The following is a 16,662-nucleotide window of genomic DNA, read 5'->3' on the forward strand; positions in this document are numbered from 1 at the left end:
GTTGCCTCCAGGAGGCCACAAGAGGGAGACAAGGGACTGCAAAATGGAAAATAGGCATCCACCAACTTTACAGACAACTTCTCCTTGCTCCTACAACCTCCATCCTTGCACAGTTTGTTATTCTTCTAGGTAACATAGTAACAAATCCAAATTGCTGCTCTCTTTGTAGGCAAGCAAGGCTTTGTTGCAACTGCAATTCTTACTTCTTCTTGAAATGTAGGGACGACAGTACATTCCATCACATCCATCTAGTGTACACAGGTAGGTCCATTGTGGCGGGCAGGCGAGCGGGCGGGCTGCTTTATTGGCTGTTTGCTGTTCCCCTACTCCACTCCACTATTTGACTGTTGTGCTGCATCAATCAATCAATCAATCAATCAATCAATCAATCAATCAATCAGTGGCTGGCTCAGGTGCAGCTCTTTAACTTACCTAAAAGGGAGGGCGGAGAGAAGACAAGGAAGGTGAATGAGGTGTTCCAATGTGAAATGCCGGAAACACAGAAACACAGACGACACACAACAAGAGGTGGCAATCTATTCATTAATTGCATTTAATCAATGAGCTCATTATCACTCATGCATTGTCCAACAGGTGTTGAAATAATGGGATTAAAAGGGGAGATCCCTTCAGAAAGACAGAAACAATAGCAAAGACAAAAAACACTTTTGGAATCTGCTTTTAGTCAACACATAAGGAAAGGGTGCACCGGTCCTGGAAATACTGCAATACCAGGTCAATGCGTGGAGTGGACAGAGCAAGCTCTATTTCCATCTCCCTGTTCTAAAAATCCATTTAATATATGGTCCCCAGATAGGGGACGTATCAGATATTAAACTGATAAGAACAGATACTACACTTGATCTTAGCCAAAAGGCCGAGAAGCGATAACCCGAACGGGCCGCGCGTTGCCCGAGCCTGCCCGATACTGCTGTTCAGCCCTTGCAGCGATTCAGCCTACTTCTAGGCAATTCCATGGGGCCCTGCAGGCTCACACACTCACAGCTACACGGGAGGTGAATAAAGGCCGGAGAGGAAGCCAGACAGGATTTGCTTCTTTTGCTTGCACCACAATGCAGTGCTGAAAGAGGAGGAATCTACATAAAAACGCCTTCCTGGCAACGCCCAAATGCCCTGCTGCCATGCAGATAAACACTGGCAGCGGCAGCAAGTGCATGCCCACAGCCACCCCTTGTTCCTTCACACCTTGTATCAGCTGTAATCCAGTCCAGTCCAGTGCTGCCTGCTGAGCAGCACTGACCAACACTGCCTGGGCCCAGGCTTTTATCTCTGAGGCCCCATTATGATGTCAGAAAGCTGGCTCTGGAATCCTGAGGGCTCCACTATGACACGTGCAAAGTTCCGTCTGAACTTTATATAAGACGGTGAGGCTCAGTCAGTCACTCAGTGTTGCCTGAGAGGGCAACACTGCAACAGCCGGCCGCCAGGCTGTCTTTTTTTTGCACAGCTAGTTGCCTCCAGGAGGCCACAAGAGGGAGACAAGGGACTGCAAAATGGAAAATAGGCATCCACCAACTTTACAGACAACTTCTCCTTGCTCCTACAACCTCCATCCTTGCACAGTTTGTTATTCTTCTAGGTAACATAGTAACAAATCCAAATTGCTGCTCTCTTTGTAGGCAAGCAAGGCTTTGTTGCAACTGCAATTCTTACTTCTTCTTGAAATGTAGGGACGACAGTACATTCCATCACATCCATCTAGTGTACACAGGTAGGTCCATTGTGGCGGGCAGGCGAGCGGGCGGGCTGCTTTATTGGCTGTTTGCTGTTCCCCTACTCCACTCCACTATTTGACTGTTGTGCTGCATCAATCAATCAATCAATCAATCAATCAATCAATCAATCAATCAGTGGCTGGCTCAGGTGCAGCTCTTTAACTTACCTAAAAGGGAGGGCGGAGAGAAGACAAGGAAGGTGAATGAGGTGTTCCAATGTGAAATGCCGGAAACACAGAAACACAGACGACACACAACAAGAGGTGGCAATCTATTCATTAATTGCATTTAATCAATGAGCTCATTATCACTCATGCATTGTCCAACAGGTGTTGAAATAATGGGATTAAAAGGGGAGATCCCTTCAGAAAGACAGAAACAATAGCAAAGACAAAAAACACTTTTGGAATCTGCTTTTAGTCAACACATAAGGAAAGGGTGCACCGGTCCTGGAAATACTGCAATACCAGGTCAATGCGTGGAGTGGACAGAGCAAGCTCTATTTCCATCTCCCTGTTCTAAAAATCCATTTAATATATGGTCCCCAGATAGGGGACGTATCAGATATTAAACTGATAAGAACAGATACTACACTTGATCTTAGCCAAAAGGCCGAGAAGCGATAACCCGAACGGGCCGCGCGTTGCCCGAGCCTGCCCGATACTGCTGTTCAGCCCTTGCAGCGATTCAGCCTACTTCTAGGCAATTCCATGGGGCCCTGCAGGCTCACACACTCACAGCTACACGGGAGGTGAATAAAGGCCGGAGAGGAAGCCAGACAGGATTTGCTTCTTTTGCTTGCACCACAATGCAGTGCTGAAAGAGGAGGAATCTACATAAAGACGCCTTCCTGGCAACGCCCAAATGCCCTGCTGCCATGCAGATAAACACTGGCAGCGGCAGCAAGTGCATGCCCACAGCCACCCCTTGTTCCTTCACACCTTGTATCAGCTGTAATCCAGTCCAGTCCAGTGCTGCCTGCTGAGCAGCACTGACCAACACTGCCTGGGCCCAGGCTTTTATCTCTGAGGCCCCATTATGATGTCAGAAAGCTGGCTCTGGAATCCTGAGGGCTCCACTATGACACGTGCAAAGTTCCGTCTGAACTTTATATAAGACGGTGAGGCTCAGTCAGTCACTCAGTGTTGCCTGAGAGGGCAACACTGCAACAGCCGGCCGCCAGGCTGTCTTTTTTTTGCACAGCTAGTTGCCTCCAGGAGGCCACAAGAGGGAGACAAGGGACTGCAAAATGGAAAATAGGCATCCACCAACTTTACAGACAACTTCTCCTTGCTCCTACAACCTCCATCCTTGCACAGTTTGTTATTCTTCTAGGTAACATAGTAACAAATCCAAATTGCTGCTCTCTTTGTAGGCAAGCAAGGCTTTGTTGCAACTGCAATTCTTACTTCTTCTTGAAATGTAGGGACGACAGTACATTCCATCACATCCATCTAGTGTACACAGGTAGGTCCATTGTGGCGGGCAGGCGAGCGGGCGGGCTGCTTTATTGGCTGTTTGCTGTTCCCCTACTCCACTCCACTATTTGACTGTTGTGCATCAATCAATCAATCAATCAATCAATCAATCAATCAATCAATCAATCAATCAATCAGTGGCTGGCTCAGGTGCAGCTCTTTAACTTACCTAAAAGGGAGGGCGGAGAGAAGACAAGGAAGGTGAATGAGGTGTTCCAATGTGAAATGCCGGAAACACAGAAACACAGACGACACACAACAAGAGGTGGCAATCTATTCATTAATTGCATTTAATCAATGAGCTCATTATCACTCATGCATTGTCCAACAGGTGTTGAAATAATGGGATTAAAAGGGGAGATCCCTTCAGAAAGACAGAAACAATAGCAAAGACAAAAAACACTTTTGGAATCTGCTTTTAGTCAACACATAAGGAAAGGGTGCACCGGTCCTGGAAATACTGCAATACCAGGTCAATGCGTGGAGTGGACAGAGCAAGCTCTATTTCCATCTCCCTGTTCTAAAAATCCATTTAATATATGGTCCCCAGATAGGGGACGTATCAGATATTAAACTGATAAGAACAGATACTACACTTGATCTTAGCCAAAAGGCCGAGAAGCGATAACCCGAACGGGCCGCGCGTTGCCCGAGCCTGCCCGATACTGCTGTTCAGCCCTTGCAGCGATTCAGCCTACTTCTAGGCAATTCCATGGGGCCCTGCAGGCTCACACACTCACAGCTACACGGGAGGTGAATAAAGGCCGGAGAGGAAGCCAGACAGGATTTGCTTCTTTTGCTTGCACCACAATGCAGTGCTGAAAGAGGAGGAATCTACATAAAAACGCCTTCCTGGCAACGCCCAAATGCCCTGCTGCCATGCAGATAAACACTGGCAGCGGCAGCAAGTGCATGCCCACAGCCACCCCTTGTTCCTTCACACCTTGTATCAGCTGTAATCCAGTCCAGTCCAGTGCTGCCTGCTGAGCAGCACTGACCAACACTGCCTGGGCCCAGGCTTTTATCTCTGAGGCCCCATTATGATGTCAGAAAGCTGGCTCTGGAATCCTGAGGGCTCCACTATGACACGTGCAAAGTTCCGTCTGAACTTTATATAAGACGGTGAGGCTCAGTCAGTCACTCAGTGTTGCCTGAGAGGGCAACACTGCAACAGCCGGCCGCCAGGCTGTCTTTTTTTTGCACAGCTAGTTGCCTCCAGGAGGCCACAAGAGGGAGACAAGGGACTGCAAAATGGAAAATAGGCATCCACCAACTTTACAGACAACTTCTCCTTGCTCCTACAACCTCCATCCTTGCACAGTTTGTTATTCTTCTAGGTAACATAGTAACAAATCCAAATTGCTGCTCTCTTTGTAGGCAAGCAAGGCTTTGTTGCAACTGCAATTCTTACTTCTTCTTGAAATGTAGGGACGACAGTACATTCCATCACATCCATCTAGTGTACACAGGTAGGTCCATTGTGGCGGGCAGGCGAGCGGGCGGGCTGCTTTATTGGCTGTTTGCTGTTCCCCTACTCCACTCCACTATTTGACTGTTGTGCTGCATCAATCAATCAATCAATCAATCAATCAATCAGTGGCTGGCTCAGGTGCAGCTCTTTAACTTACCTAAAAGGGAGGGCGGAGAGAAGACAAGGAAGGTGAATGAGGTGTTCCAATGTGAAATGCCGGAAACACAGAAACACAGACGACACACAACAAGAGGTGGCAATCTATTCATTAATTGCATTTAATCAATGAGCTCATTATCACTCATGCATTGTCCAACAGGTGTTGAAATAATGGGATTAAAAGGGGAGATCCCTTCAGAAAGACAGAAACAATAGCAAAGACAAAAAACACTTTTGGAATCTGCTTTTAGTCAACACATAAGGAAAGGGTGCACCGGTCCTGGAAATACTGCAATACCAGGTCAATGCGTGGAGTGGACAGAGCAAGCTCTATTTCCATCTCCCTGTTCTAAAAATCCATTTAATATATGGTCCCCAGATAGGGGACGTATCAGATATTAAACTGATAAGAACAGATACTACACTTGATCTTAGCCAAAAGGCCGAGAAGCGATAACCCGAACGGGCCGCGCGTTGCCCGAGCCTGCCCGATACTGCTGTTCAGCCCTTGCAGCGATTCAGCCTACTTCTAGGCAATTCCATGGGGCCCTGCAGGCTCACACACTCACAGCTACACGGGAGGTGAATAAAGGCCGGAGAGGAAGCCAGACAGGATTTGCTTCTTTTGCTTGCACCACAATGCAGTGCTGAAAGAGGAGGAATCTACATAAAAACGCCTTCCTGGCAACGCCCAAATGCCCTGCTGCCATGCAGATAAACACTGGCAGCGGCAGCAAGTGCATGCCCACAGCCACCCCTTGTTCCTTCACACCTTGTATCAGCTGTAATCCAGTCCAGTCCAGTGCTGCCTGCTGAGCAGCACTGACCAACACTGCCTGGGCCCAGGCTTTTATCTCTGAGGCCCCATTATGATGTCAGAAAGCTGGCTCTGGAATCCTGAGGGCTCCACTATGACACGTGCAAAGTTCCGTCTGAACTTTATATAAGACGGTGAGGCTCAGTCAGTCACTCAGTGTTGCCTGAGAGGGCAACACTGCAACAGCCGGCCGCCAGGCTGTCTTTTTTTTGCACAGCTAGTTGCCTCCAGGAGGCCACAAGAGGGAGACAAGGGACTGCAAAATGGAAAATAGGCATCCACCAACTTTACAGACAACTTCTCCTTGCTCCTACAACCTCCATCCTTGCACAGTTTGTTATTCTTCTAGGTAACATAGTAACAAATCCAAATTGCTGCTCTCTTTGTAGGCAAGCAAGGCTTTGTTGCAACTGCAATTCTTACTTCTTCTTGAAATGTAGGGACGACAGTACATTCCATCACATCCATCTAGTGTACACAGGTAGGTCCATTGTGGCGGGCAGGCGAGCGGGCGGGCTGCTTTATTGGCTGTTTGCTGTTCCCCTACTCCACTCCACTATTTGACTGTTGTGCTGCATCAATCAATCAATCAATCAATCAATCAATCAATCAATCAATCAATCAATCAGTGGCTGGCTCAGGTGCAGCTCTTTAACTTACCTAAAAGGGAGGGCGGAGAGAAGACAAGGAAGGTGAATGAGGTGTTCCAATGTGAAATGCCGGAAACACAGAAACACAGACGACACACAACAAGAGGTGGCAATCTATTCATTAATTGCATTTAATCAATGAGCTCATTATCACTCATGCATTGTCCAACAGGTGTTGAAATAATGGGATTAAAAGGGGAGATCCCTTCAGAAAGACAGAAACAATAGCAAAGACAAAAAACACTTTTGGAATCTGCTTTTAGTCAACACATAAGGAAAGGGTGCACCGGTCCTGGAAATACTGCAATACCAGGTCAATGCGTGGAGTGGACAGAGCAAGCTCTATTTCCATCTCCCTGTTCTAAAAATCCATTTAATATATGGTCCCCAGATAGGGGACGTATCAGATATTAAACTGATAAGAACAGATACTACACTTGATCTTAGCCAAAAGGCCGAGAAGCGATAACCCGAACGGGCCGCGCGTTGCCCGAGCCTGCCCGATACTGCTGTTCAGCCCTTGCAGCGATTCAGCCTACTTCTAGGCAATTCCATGGGGCCCTGCAGGCTCACACACTCACAGCTACACGGGAGGTGAATAAAGGCCGGAGAGGAAGCCAGACAGGATTTGCTTCTTTTGCTTGCACCACAATGCAGTGCTGAAAGAGGAGGAATCTACATAAAAACGCCTTCCTGGCAACGCCCAAATGCCCTGCTGCCATGCAGATAAACACTGGCAGCGGCAGCAAGTGCATGCCCACAGCCACCCCTTGTTCCTTCACACCTTGTATCAGCTGTAATCCAGTCCAGTCCAGTGCTGCCTGCTGAGCAGCACTGACCAACACTGCCTGGGCCCAGGCTTTTATCTCTGAGGCCCCATTATGATGTCAGAAAGCTGGCTCTGGAATCCTGAGGGCTCCACTATGACACGTGCAAAGTTCCGTCTGAACTTTATATAAGACGGTGAGGCTCAGTCAGTCACTCAGTGTTGCCTGAGAGGGCAACACTGCAACAGCCGGCCGCCAGGATGTCTTTTTTTTGCACAGCTAGTTGCCTCCAGGAGGCCACAAGAGGGAGACAAGGGACTGCAAAATGGAAAATAGGCATCCACCAACTTTACAGACAACTTCTCCTTGCTCCTACAACCTCCATCCTTGCACAGTTTGTTATTCTTCTAGGTAACATAGTAACAAATCCAAATTGCTGCTCTCTTTGTAGGCAAGCAAGGCTTTGTTGCAACTGCAATTCTTACTTCTTCTTGAAATGTAGGGACGACAGTACATTCCATCACATCCATCTAGTGTACACAGGTAGGTCCATTGTGGCGGGCAGGCGAGCGGGCGGGCTGCTTTATTGGCTGTTTGCTGTTCCCCTACTCCACTCCACTATTTGACTGTTGTGCTGCATCAATCAATCAATCAATCAATCAATCAATCAATCAATCAATCAATCAATCAATCAATCAATCAGTGGCTGGCTCAGGTGCAGCTCTTTAACTTACCTAAAAGGGAGGGCGGAGAGAAGACAAGGAAGGTGAATGAGGTGTTCCAATGTGAAATGCCGGAAACACAGAAACACAGACGACACACAACAAGAGGTGGCAATCTATTCATTAATTGCATTTAATCAATGAGCTCATTATCACTCATGCATTGTCCAACAGGTGTTGAAATAATGGGATTAAAAGGGGAGATCCCTTCAGAAAGACAGAAACAATAGCAAAGACAAAAAACACTTTTGGAATCTGCTTTTAGTCAACACATAAGGAAAGGGTGCACCGGTCCTGGAAATACTGCAATACCAGGTCAATGCGTGGAGTGGACAGAGCAAGCTCTATTTCCATCCCCCTGTTCTAAAAATCCATTTAATATATGGTCCCCAGATAGGGGACGTATCAGATATTAAACTGATAAGAACAGATACTACACTTGATCTTAGCCAAAAGGCCGAGAAGCGATAACCCGAACGGGCCGCACGTTGCCCGAGCCTGCCCGATACTGCTGTTCAGCCCTTGCAGCGATTCAGCCTACTTCTAGGCAATTCCATGGGGCCCTGCAGGCTCACACACTCACAGCTACACGGGAGGTGAATAAAGGCCGGAGAGGAAGCCAGACAGGATTTGCTTCTTTTGCTTGCACCACAATGCAGTGCTGAAAGAGGAGGAATCTACATAAAAACGCCTTCCTGGCAACGCCCAAATGCCCTGCTGCCATGCAGATAAACACTGGCAGCGGCAGCAAGTGCATGCCCACAGCCACCCCTTGTTCCTTCACACCTTGTATCAGCTGTAATCCAGTCCAGTCCAGTGCTGCCTGCTGAGCAGCACTGACCAACACTGCCTGGGCCCAGGCTTTTATCTCTGAGGCCCCATTATGATGTCAGAAAGCTGGCTCTGGAATCCTGAGGGCTCCACTATGACACGTGCAAAGTTCCGTCTGAACTTTATATAAGACGGTGAGGCTCAGTCAGTCACTCAGTGTTGCCTGAGAGGGCAACACTGCAACAGCCGGCCGCCAGGCTGTCTTTTTTTTGCACAGCTAGTTGCCTCCAGGAGGCCACAAGAGGGAGACAAGGGACTGCAAAATGGAAAATAGGCATCCACCAACTTTACAGACAACTTCTCCTTGCTCCTACAACCTCCATCCTTGCACAGTTTGTTATTCTTCTAGGTAACATAGTAACAAATCCAAATTGCTGCTCTCTTTGTAGGCAAGCAAGGCTTTGTTGCAACTGCAATTCTTACTTCTTCTTGAAATGTAGGGACGACAGTACATTCCATCACATCCATCTAGTGTACACAGGTAGGTCCATTGTGGCGGGCAGGCGAGCGGGCGGGCTGCTTTATTGGCTGTTTGCTGTTCCCCTACTCCACTCCACTATTTGACTGTTGTGCTGCATCAATCAATCAATCAATCAATCAATCAATCAATCAATCAATCAATCAGTGGCTGGCTCAGGTGCAGCTCTTTAACTTACCTAAAAGGGAGGGCGGAGAGAAGACAAGGAAGGTGAATGAGGTGTTCCAATGTGAAATGCCGGAAACACAGAAACACAGACGACACACAACAAGAGGTGGCAATCTATTCATTAATTGCATTTAATCAATGAGCTCATTATCACTCATGCATTGTCCAACAGGTGTTGAAATAATGGGATTAAAAGGGGAGATCCCTTCAGAAAGACAGAAACAATAGCAAAGACAAAAAACACTTTTGGAATCTGCTTTTAGTCAACACATAAGGAAAGGGTGCACCGGTCCTGGAAATACTGCAATACCAGGTCAATGCGTGGAGTGGACAGAGCAAGCTCTATTTCCATCTCCCTGTTCTAAAAATCCATTTAATATATGGTCCCCAGATAGGGGACGTATCAGATATTAAACTGATAAGAACAGATACTACACTTGATCTTAGCCAAAAGGCCGAGAAGCGATAACCCGAACGGGCCGCGCGTTGCCCGAGCCTGCCCGATACTGCTGTTCAGCCCTTGCAGCGATTCAGCCTACTTCTAGGCAATTCCATGGGGCCCTGCAGGCTCACACACTCACAGCTACACGGGAGGTGAATAAAGGCCGGAGAGGAAGCCAGACAGGATTTGCTTCTTTTGCTTGCACCACAATGCAGTGCTGAAAGAGGAGGAATCTACATAAAAACGCCTTCCTGGCAACGCCCAAATGCCCTGCTGCCATGCAGATAAACACTGGCAGCGGCAGCAAGTGCATGCCCACAGCCACCCCTTGTTCCTTCACACCTTGTATCAGCTGTAATCCAGTCCAGTCCAGTGCTGCCTGCTGAGCAGCACTGACCAACACTGCCTGGGCCCAGGCTTTTATCTCTGAGGCCCCATTATGATGTCAGAAAGCTGGCTCTGGAATCCTGAGGGCTCCACTATGACACGTGCAAAGTTCCGTCTGAACTTTATATAAGACGGTGAGGCTCAGTCAGTCACTCAGTGTTGCCTGAGAGGGCAACACTGCAACAGCCGGCCGCCAGGCTGTCTTTTTTTTGCACAGCTAGTTGCCTCCAGGAGGCCACAAGAGGGAGACAAGGGACTGCAAAATGGAAAATAGGCATCCACCAACTTTACAGACAACTTCTCCTTGCTCCTACAACCTCCATCCTTGCACAGTTTGTTATTCTTCTAGGTAACATAGTAACAAATCCAAATTGCTGCTCTCTTTGTAGGCAAGCAAGGCTTTGTTGCAACTGCAATTCTTACTTCTTCTTGAAATGTAGAGACGACAGTACATTCCATCACATCCATCTAGTGTACACAGGTAGGTCCATTGTGGCGGGCAGGCGAGCGGGCGGGCTGCTTTATTGGCTGTTTGCTGTTCCCCTACTCCACTCCACTATTTGACTGTTGTGCTGCATCAATCAATCAATCAATCAATCAATCAATCAATCAATCAGTGGCTGGCTCAGGTGCAGCTCTTTAACTTACCTAAAAGGGAGGGCGGAGAGAAGACAAGGAAGGTGAATGAGGTGTTCCAATGTGAAATGCCGGAAACACAGAAACACAGACGACACACAACAAGAGGTGGCAATCTATTCATTAATTGCATTTAATCAATGAGCTCATTATCACTCATGCATTGTCCAACAGGTGTTGAAATAATGGGATTAAAAGGGGAGATCCCTTCAGAAAGACAGAAACAATAGCAAAGACAAAAAACACTTTTGGAATCTGCTTTTAGTCAACACATAAGGAAAGGGTGCACCGGTCCTGGAAATACTGCAATACCAGGTCAATGCGTGGAGTGGACAGAGCAAGCTCTATTTCCATCTCCCTGTTCTAAAAATCCATTTAATATATGGTCCCCAGATAGGGGACGTATCAGATATTAAACTGATAAGAACAGATACTACACTTGATCTTAGCCAAAAGGCCGAGAAGCGATAACCCGAACGGGCCGCGCGTTGCCCGAGCCTGCCCGATACTGCTGTTCAGCCCTTGCAGCGATTCAGCCTACTTCTAGGCAATTCCATGGGGCCCTGCAGGCTCACACACTCACAGCTACACGGGAGGTGAATAAAGGCCGGAGAGGAAGCCAGACAGGATTTGCTTCTTTTGCTTGCACCACAATGCAGTGCTGAAAGAGGAGGAATCTACATAAAAACGCCTTCCTGGCAACGCCCAAATGCCCTGCTGCCATGCAGATAAACACTGGCAGCGGCAGCAAGTGCATGCCCACAGCCACCCCTTGTTCCTTCACACCTTGTATCAGCTGTAATCCAGTCCAGTCCAGTGCTGCCTGCTGAGCAGCACTGACCAACACTGCCTGGGCCCAGGCTTTTATCTCTGAGGCCCCATTATGATGTCAGAAAGCTGGCTCTGGAATCCTGAGGGCTCCACTATGACACGTGCAAAGTTCCGTCTGAACTTTATATAAGACGGTGAGGCTCAGTCAGTCACTCAGTGTTGCCTGAGAGGGCAACACTGCAACAGCCGGCCGCCAGGCTGTCTTTTTTTTGCACAGCTAGTTGCCTCCAGGAGGCCACAAGAGGGAGACAAGGGACTGCAAAATGGAAAATAGGCATCCACCAACTTTACAGACAACTTCTCCTTGCTCCTACAACCTCCATCCTTGCACAGTTTGTTATTCTTCTAGGTAACATAGTAACAAATCCAAATTGCTGCTCTCTTTGTAGGCAAGCAAGGCTTTGTTGCAACTGCAATTCTTACTTCTTCTTGAAATGTAGGGACGACAGTACATTCCATCACATCCATCTAGTGTACACAGGTAGGTCCATTGTGGCGGGCAGGCGAGCGGGCGGGCTGCTTTATTGGCTGTTTGCTGTTCCCCTACTCCACTCCACTATTTGACTGTTGTGCTGCATCAATCAATCAATCAATCAATCAATCAATCAATCAATCAATCAATCAATCAATCAATCAGTGGCTGGCTCAGGTGCAGCTCTTTAACTTACCTAAAAGGGAGGGCGGAGAGAAGACAAGGAAGGTGAATGAGGTGTTCCAATGTGAAATGCCAGAAACACAGAAACACAGACGACACACAACAAGAGGTGGCAATCTATTCATTAATTGCATTTAATCAATGAGCTCATTATCACTCATGCATTGTCCAACAGGTGTTGAAATAATGGGATTAAAAGGGGAGATCCCTTCAGAAAGACAGAAACAATAGCAAAGACAAAAAACACTTTTGGAATCTGCTTTTAGTCAACACATAAGGAAAGGGTGCACCGGTCCTGGAAATACTGCAATACCAGGTCAATGCGTGGAGTGGACAGAGCAAGCTCTATTTCCATCTCCCTGTTCTAAAAATCCATTTAATATATGGTCCCCAGATAGGGGACGTATCAGATATTAAACTGATAAGAACAGATACTACACTTGATCTTAGCCAAAAGGCCGAGAAGCGATAACCCGAACGGGCCGCGCGTTGCCCGAGCCTGCCCGATACTGCTGTTCAGCCCTTGCAGCGATTCAGCCTACTTCTAGGCAATTCCATGGGGCCCTGCAGGCTCACACACTCACAGCTACACGGGAGGTGAATAAAGGCCGGAGAGGAAGCCAGACAGGATTTGCTTCTTTTGCTTGCACCACAATGCAGTGCTGAAAGAGGAGGAATCTACATAAAAACGCCTTCCTGGCAACGCCCAAATGCCCTGCTGCCATGCAGATAAACACTGGCAGCGGCAGCAAGTGCATGCCCACAGCCACCCCTTGTTCCTTCACACCTTGTATCAGCTGTAATCCAGTCCAGTCCAGTGCTGCCTGCTGAGCAGCACTGACCAACACTGCCTGGGCCCAGGCTTTTATCTCTGAGGCCCCATTATGATGTCAGAAAGCTGGCTCTGGAATCCTGAGGGCTCCACTATGACACGTGCAAAGTTCCGTCTGAACTTTATATAAGACGGTGAGGCTCAGTCAGTCACTCAGTGTTGCCTGAGAGGGCAACACTGCAACAGCCGGCCGCCAGGCTGTCTTTTTTTTGCACAGCTAGTTGCCTCCAGGAGGCCACAAGAGGGAGACAAGGGACTGCAAAATGGAAAATAGGCATCCACCAACTTTACAGACAACTTCTCCTTGCTCCTACAACCTCCATCCTTGCACAGTTTGTTATTCTTCTAGGTAACATAGTAACAAATCCAAATTGCTGCTCTCTTTGTAGGCAAGCAAGGCTTTGTTGCAACTGCAATTCTTACTTCTTCTTGAAATGTAGGGACGACAGTACATTCCATCACATCCATCTAGTGTACACAGGTAGGTCCATTGTGGCGGGCAGGCGAGCGGGCGGGCTGCTTTATTGGCTGTTTGCTGTTCCCCTACTCCACTCCACTATTTGACTGTTGTGCTGCATCAATCAATCAATCAATCAATCAATCAATCAATCAATCAATCAATCAATCAATCAATCAGTGGCTGGCTCAGGTGCAGCTCTTTAACTTACCTAAAAGGGAGGGCGGAGAGAAGACAAGGAAGGTGAATGAGGTGTTCCAATGTGAAATGCCGGAAACACAGAAACACAGACGACACACAACAAGAGGTGGCAATCTATTCATTAATTGCATTTAATCAATGAGCTCATTATCACTCATGCATTGTCCAACAGGTGTTGAAATAATGGGATTAAAAGGGGAGATCCCTTCAGAAAGACAGAAACAATAGCAAAGACAAAAAACACTTTTGGAATCTGCTTTTAGTCAACACATAAGGAAAGGGTGCACCGGTCCTGGAAATACTGCAATACCAGGTCAATGCGTGGAGTGGACAGAGCAAGCTCTATTTCCATCTCCCTGTTCTAAAAATCCATTTAATATATGGTCCCCAGATAGGGGACGTATCAGATATTAAACTGATAAGAACAGATACTACACTTGATCTTAGCCAAAAGGCCGAGAAGCGATAACCCGAACGGGCCGCGCGTTGCCCGAGCCTGCCCGATACTGCTGTTCAGCCCTTGCAGCGATTCAGCCTACTTCTAGGCAATTCCATGGGGCCCTGCAGGCTCACACACTCACAGCTACACGGGAGGTGAATAAAGGCCGGAGAGGAAGCCAGACAGGATTTGCTTCTTTTGCTTGCACCACAATGCAGTGCTGAAAGAGGAGGAATCTACATAAAAACGCCTTCCTGGCAACGCCCAAATGCCCTGCTGCCATGCAGATAAACACTGGCAGCGGCAGCAAGTGCATGCCCACAGCCACCCCTTGTTCCTTCACACCTTGTATCAGCTGTAATCCAGTCCAGTCCAGTGCTGCCTGCTGAGCAGCACTGACCAACACTGCCTGGGCCCAGGCTTTTATCTCTGAGGCCCCATTATGATGTCAGAAAGCTGGCTCTGGAATCCTGAGGGCTCCACTATGACACGTGCAAAGTTCCGTCTGAACTTTATATAAGACGGTGAGGCTCAGTCAGTCACTCAGTGTTGCCTGAGAGGGCAACACTGCAACAGCCGGCCGCCAGGCTGTCTTTTTTTTGCACAGCTAGTTGCCTCCAGGAGGCCACAAGAGGGAGACAAGGGACTGCAAAATGGAAAATAGGCATCCACCAACTTTACAGACAACTTCTCCTTGCTCCTACAACCTCCATCCTTGCACAGTTTGTTATTCTTCTAGGTAACATAGTAACAAATCCAAATTGCTGCTCTCTTTGTAGGCAAGCAAGGCTTTGTTGCAACTGCAATTCTTACTTCTTCTTGAAATGTAGGGACGACAGTACATTCCATCACATCCATCTAGTGTACACAGGTAGGTCCATTGTGGCGGGCAGGCGAGCGGGCGGGCTGCTTTATTGGCTGTTTGCTGTTCCCCTACTCCACTCCACTATTTGACTGTTGTGCATCAATCAATCAATCAATCAATCAATCAATCAATCAATCAATCAGTGGCTGGCTCAGGTGCAGCTCTTTAACTTACCTAAAAGGGAGGGCGGAGAGAAGACAAGGAAGGTGAATGAGGTGTTCCAATGTGAAATGCCGGAAACACAGAAACACAGACGACACACAACAAGAGGTGGCAATCTATTCATTAATTGCATTTAATCAATGAGCTCATTATCACTCATGCATTGTCCAACAGGTGTTGAAATAATGGGATTAAAAGGGGAGATCCCTTCAGAAAGACAGAAACAATAGCAAAGACAAAAAACACTTTTGGAATCTGCTTTTAGTCAACACATAAGGAAAGGGTGCACCGGTCCTGGAAATACTGCAATACCAGGTCAATGCGTGGAGTGGACAGAGCAAGCTCTATTTCCATCTCCCTGTTCTAAAAATCCATTTAATATATGGTCCCCAGATAGGGGACGTATCAGATATTAAACTGATAAGAACAGATACTACACTTGATCTTAGCCAAAAGGCCGAGAAGCGATAACCCGAACGGGCCGCGCGTTGCCCGAGCCTGCCCGATACTGCTGTTCAGCCCTTGCAGCGATTCAGCCTACTTCTAGGCAATTCCATGGGGCCCTGCAGGCTCACACACTCACAGCTACACGGGAGGTGAATAAAGGCCGGAGAGGAAGCCAGACAGGATTTGCTTCTTTTGCTTGCACCACAATGCAGTGCTGAAAGAGGAGGAATCTACATAAAAACGCCTTCCTGGCAACGCCCAAATGCCCTGCTGCCATGCAGATAAACACTGGCAGCGGCAGCAAGTGCATGCCCACAGCCACCCCTTGTTCCTTCACACCTTGTATCAGCTGTAATCCAGTCCAGTCCAGTGCTGCCTGCTGAGCAGCACTGACCAACACTGCCTGGGCCCAGGCTTTTATCTCTGAGGCCCCATTATGATGTCAGAAAGCTGGCTCTGGAATCCTGAGGGCTCCACTATGACACGTGCAAAGTTCCGTCTGAACTTTATATAAGACGGTGAGGCTCAGTCAGTCACTCAGTGTTGCCTGAGAGGGCAACACTGCAACAGCCGGCCGCCAGGCTGTCTTTTTTTTGCACAGCTAGTTGCCTCCAGGAGGCCACAAGAGGGAGACAAGGGACTGCAAAATGGAAAATAGGCATCCACCAACTTTACAGACAACTTCTCCTTGCTCCTACAACCTCCATCCTTGCACAGTTTGTTATTCTTCTAGGTAACATAGTAACAAATCCAAATTGCTGCTCTCTTTGTAGGCAAGCAAGGCTTTGTTGCAACTGCAATTCTTACTTCTTCTTGAAATGTAGGGACGACAGTACATTCCATCACATCCATCTAGTGTACACAGGTAGGTCCATTGTGGCGGGCAGGCGAGCGGGCGGGCTGCTTTATTGGCTGTTTGCTGTTCCCCTACTCCACTCCACTATTTGACTGTTGTGCTGCATCAATCAATCAATCAATCAATCAATCAATCAGTGGCTGGCTCAGGTGCAGCTCTTTAACTTACCTAAAAG

At 47.8% G+C, this 16,662-nt stretch overlaps 11 non-coding genes across 11 annotated transcripts; all 11 read right to left on the reverse strand.

The window, feature by feature from the left end:
• Positions 1-698: 698 nt before the first annotated feature.
• LOC142692277 (U2 spliceosomal RNA) lies at positions 699-889 on the reverse strand. The gene has a single exon (XR_012860736.1). It is a non-coding gene; the product is annotated as a U2 spliceosomal RNA (small nuclear RNA).
• A 1,280-nt stretch (positions 890-2,169) lies between these two features.
• Positions 2,170-2,360, reverse strand: LOC142692278 (U2 spliceosomal RNA). Its single transcript, XR_012860737.1, has one exon. It is a non-coding gene; the product is annotated as a U2 spliceosomal RNA (small nuclear RNA).
• A 1,289-nt stretch (positions 2,361-3,649) lies between these two features.
• LOC142692281 (U2 spliceosomal RNA) lies at positions 3,650-3,840 on the reverse strand. Its single transcript, XR_012860739.1, has one exon. It is a non-coding gene; the product is annotated as a U2 spliceosomal RNA (small nuclear RNA).
• A 1,268-nt stretch (positions 3,841-5,108) lies between these two features.
• LOC142692282 (U2 spliceosomal RNA) lies at positions 5,109-5,299 on the reverse strand. The gene has a single exon (XR_012860740.1). It is a non-coding gene; the product is annotated as a U2 spliceosomal RNA (small nuclear RNA).
• A 1,288-nt stretch (positions 5,300-6,587) lies between these two features.
• LOC142692283 (U2 spliceosomal RNA) lies at positions 6,588-6,778 on the reverse strand. Its single transcript, XR_012860741.1, has one exon. It is a non-coding gene; the product is annotated as a U2 spliceosomal RNA (small nuclear RNA).
• A 1,300-nt stretch (positions 6,779-8,078) lies between these two features.
• On the reverse strand, positions 8,079-8,269 carry LOC142692100 (U2 spliceosomal RNA). Its single transcript, XR_012860589.1, has one exon. It is a non-coding gene; the product is annotated as a U2 spliceosomal RNA (small nuclear RNA).
• A 1,284-nt stretch (positions 8,270-9,553) lies between these two features.
• Positions 9,554-9,744, reverse strand: LOC142692284 (U2 spliceosomal RNA). Its single transcript, XR_012860742.1, has one exon. It is a non-coding gene; the product is annotated as a U2 spliceosomal RNA (small nuclear RNA).
• Positions 9,745-11,020: 1,276 nt separating this feature from the next.
• Positions 11,021-11,211, reverse strand: LOC142692285 (U2 spliceosomal RNA). The gene has a single exon (XR_012860743.1). It is a non-coding gene; the product is annotated as a U2 spliceosomal RNA (small nuclear RNA).
• A 1,296-nt stretch (positions 11,212-12,507) lies between these two features.
• LOC142692286 (U2 spliceosomal RNA) lies at positions 12,508-12,698 on the reverse strand. Its single transcript, XR_012860744.1, has one exon. It is a non-coding gene; the product is annotated as a U2 spliceosomal RNA (small nuclear RNA).
• Positions 12,699-13,994: 1,296 nt separating this feature from the next.
• On the reverse strand, positions 13,995-14,185 carry LOC142692287 (U2 spliceosomal RNA). Its single transcript, XR_012860745.1, has one exon. It is a non-coding gene; the product is annotated as a U2 spliceosomal RNA (small nuclear RNA).
• Positions 14,186-15,462: 1,277 nt separating this feature from the next.
• LOC142692288 (U2 spliceosomal RNA) lies at positions 15,463-15,653 on the reverse strand. The gene has a single exon (XR_012860746.1). It is a non-coding gene; the product is annotated as a U2 spliceosomal RNA (small nuclear RNA).
• Positions 15,654-16,662: the final 1,009 nt, after the last annotated feature.

This window comes from Rhinoderma darwinii, assembly GCF_050947455.1.
Source record: "Rhinoderma darwinii isolate aRhiDar2 chromosome 5 unlocalized genomic scaffold, aRhiDar2.hap1 SUPER_5_unloc_39, whole genome shotgun sequence".
In the NCBI taxonomy this organism is placed as follows: Eukaryota; Metazoa; Chordata; class Amphibia; order Anura; family Rhinodermatidae; genus Rhinoderma; species Rhinoderma darwinii.